This window comes from Arachis hypogaea, chromosome 4, assembly GCF_003086295.3.
Source record: "Arachis hypogaea cultivar Tifrunner chromosome 4, arahy.Tifrunner.gnm2.J5K5, whole genome shotgun sequence".
Taxonomy (NCBI): domain Eukaryota; kingdom Viridiplantae; phylum Streptophyta; class Magnoliopsida; order Fabales; family Fabaceae; genus Arachis; species Arachis hypogaea.
Genome location: NC_092039.1, coordinates 82,264,362 through 82,267,831, shown reverse-complemented (window position 1 = coordinate 82,267,831; position 3,470 = coordinate 82,264,362). Strand labels below are relative to the sequence as shown.

General features: G+C 35.8%; 1 pseudogene; it reads right to left on the bottom strand.

Moving 5' to 3' along the window:
• Nucleotides 1–425: 425 nt before the first annotated feature.
• On the bottom strand, nucleotides 426–3,087 carry LOC112794973 (uncharacterized; annotated as a pseudogene).
• Between the last annotated feature and the right edge of the window lie 383 nt (nucleotides 3,088–3,470).

Here is a 3,470-nt window from a genome sequence, read left to right as displayed (position 1 = left end):
TACTAGTATTGGTACTCTTATGTGTACTCTTACATGTGTACTCTTATATCTATTATGTGTACTGTTATTGGTAAAGTTTGAAGGATCAAGTTTTGTTCCAATCAATTATTTAGAGGATGCAGCATCAAAAGGAGCTGGTAAGAAACAATTTTGGGGGTGATTGATTATAGGAATCGTTTTGATGTTGAACATTATAACTGTTTTTAATCTTTAGTTTTATTTATTTCATTTTGGAAATTCAAATTCACCATGTATGTGCAGTTTGTTTGAAACAAAATTAGTGTATCGTATGCCTAATGCAACCTTTTGACACAAAACCATCTTAGCAAATTCAGAACAACTGTATATATTATTCTAATTTTGAACAAAAAAATCACCAAATTTAGAGCATACATGAAGGACAAACATTACTAATACTCCATAAATCAGAACACTAGCAGCAAATAGGAAGAGAGACGAGGGCCACTGGAGGAGGCAGGGAGCCAGCACCGAATGCCAGGATTCAGGGTTTCCAGCCTTGAAAGAGATAGACATGGGGAAAGGGAAGGAGACAGAGGAGAGGCGATAATGGAGCAAAGCCTACGATTTCTGCTCTTCTCTCCAAGTCGCCAGCGAATATGCTGATTCTGATATTGCTGCCGGGTGAGGCTGCCACCACCAAAGACGCTAACCTTCTCCGAAGCCTCCCTCAATGAATCGACTTCTAGAAGCGGGCATCGAATATGGCCTTCACCCCACCTCCCGTAACTGAGCTCCCAACTCAAGATAGAACCCTAATTTCCCCCAAATTCTTTGACTGTTTGTTCACACAGCTCATACATTTGGAAATTTTTTAATTTTACCATTCAATTTCTGTTTCTATTCTCCCTATCTTTCAATAATGCCAATGTATGACATTCAAAAAATCCAACTAAATATTATTCCCATGATTCACTGATTCAGTTGTTAATTATCATGGTTAGCGTTGTAAACATTTACCGTGACTCCATTAGCGACTTCACCGTGTGTCAACACAGTCAACGGATGTGGTCTTCTACCTCTTTCAGACCAGGTGCCGTTCAAAGATTGGCTCTTTCTCCTTAGCCACCTTAGCCACAGATTCTCTACATTCACCACAGACGTCACCATTATACTTTCAAGTTTTATGTTTTGGTTATCAAGAAAATATTATCTAGTGGTCAATATCAAGTCTTTCAAAGAGACAACAGGCTTTTGACTTTTAACTATTCCCAAAGAATAGGAAGTAATACTACAAAAAAATGTTGATCACGATTCAATCTAGTAAATCTACTAAACCAATACTAATTAATGCTTATTTGAATGTCATGTAGCTTCTGAGAAAAAAAGAGTTATCAAAATCCCTTTTGTATATGTTTAGATAATTTTTCGGTAAAAATAGAGAAATTCGTAGTCTACTAGAGAAACCCATGAAACATACAAGCACAAAAGGCATCAGTCATAAAATTTCTATAGCTTTATTAAGTTATTAAGAGCTTAACTGCTAGGATGATCATGAGGATATCTTTAACTTATCTGTTCACTCAATAGTGTCTTCAGATTTTTTGAATTTTTTCACTGATTTTCCCAAGACATCTAAAACAGCAGCATGCTATTTGATGTTACCATGATAATGTAAAAACATGAGAAAAAATAGATCATTAGCTTTCTGATGTCTGAAAATATGTGATGCTTGGTAAATAAAACTGAAATAGTAGATGCTAAAATTTAAATTATGGATATGAATGCAAGTAAGCAAGATGAGGATGCTAACTAACAGTAGCACCTATGAATAAATGCAAAACTATATGTAAATCTCATCCATGTGACCACATACTACCACCCACATTCTAAAATTACTGATCCTAGGAATGACATATTTAAAAGAAAATAAAGTAAAGAAGAAAAACAAAAGCAAAATGGATGCGGTTGACTTTGAAGAGCATCAACTATAATTCAAACTAAAAGGAGGAGGAAGAATAATACATCTACAAGTAAAAACTTTGACAAAATTCTAAAAATAGCATAATACAATATAGCATGAGCAGATAAGTTCCCAAACATAATAGCAATGACAATGCATTTTATTTCAGCATATCTGCTTTAAGCTTTTTTCCGATGATTAGCATCATTAGAGCTAATGTCCAACTCCACATCACATGTAGATAATGTTGTTTAGCATCAACCAAGCCCCCAATGAAAAAAGAAAAAACTAAGCAAAAAGATTCCATTACCTTCCTCTAGTGATAGCTGAATTGATCTCTTCTCTGGCTCTATCTCATGTCTACTAAGTTCCACAGAGGGAAGTGATCGAAGAACTCTTAAAGGACATTGTCAACCATCCACAAATTCATTAATTTAATAACAAAGGAGTTAAGGGATTATTTTGTGGTTTATGGACATACTTAGGATATATTCCTCTTGGTCAGAATGGTCTAGTTTCCTTAAAAACATCTGCAAGTGTTGGTATTGCTCCTCCCAATGCACACTTTTCAATCCCTTTGGATTACCACTGGCAGGGCTAGAAGAAGCTATCATATAATTCGACTCAACCGGTGATAGCCTCAGGGGAGATTTTCCAAGAGAAATAGGAACAGAAGGCTTTCTGGATGAGCTCATTGAGGAAGTCATTGGAAAAGGTGCAAATGTTGGAAAACATGAAACCTTTGGCACCTTTATCAGAGGCTTTATTTGAGCAGTCTCCTGTTCACAACAAAGCTGGCTCAAATACCGACAATAATCATTAATACTTGAATTTTCGCAAGCAATGCTCTTGCCCAATTTTGCCTCTGATTTTCTGCGAGCATACAAAAGATGTCCATTTGCAGCATTATTTCCAATAGATTGTTGAATAAGGTGATTCACTGAGAAATGAGGCAAGAGTCTCTTGGAGCCAAAAACATTATTAGAATCAGGACCAACATCTTTATCCTTCAACAATGAAGAGCTTACAAAGGTCAGCTTTTTCATTTTATCATCACTCTATAGATCTCTCAGAGATGTCTTCCTTACGGCAACATCCAGCTGGTTATCACAATTAGGCAAGTCCATTTTAGAATTGCTCAGACCATACTCACAAAATTGGAACATATACTTTGTTAAACCATCTCCTATTGGAATTTTATAAAATAAATAAAATAAATATTTTATTTACCAAAATATGTAATTTGTAGTAATTTTACGAAAATGCACCTTTTCTCGTTTACAGTATAAACGAAATAAGATTGCACGTATATCGTTTACAGTACGAAAGGGCGTGGTCGTATCACGTTTATAATATAAACGAGATAAGAGTAAATGCGGCCTATATTTACAATTCATTTACAGCGCCATTTGGAGTTGGTTTTCGTCCATTTCTTCGAATTTTCTCCAACTTCTATCCTCTTCTGACTATATTATCGACTCACTAAGCGAGCATGGCGTACGCAGATGCACATGATCCAGACATCAACCATCTAAACGCGACATGGCAC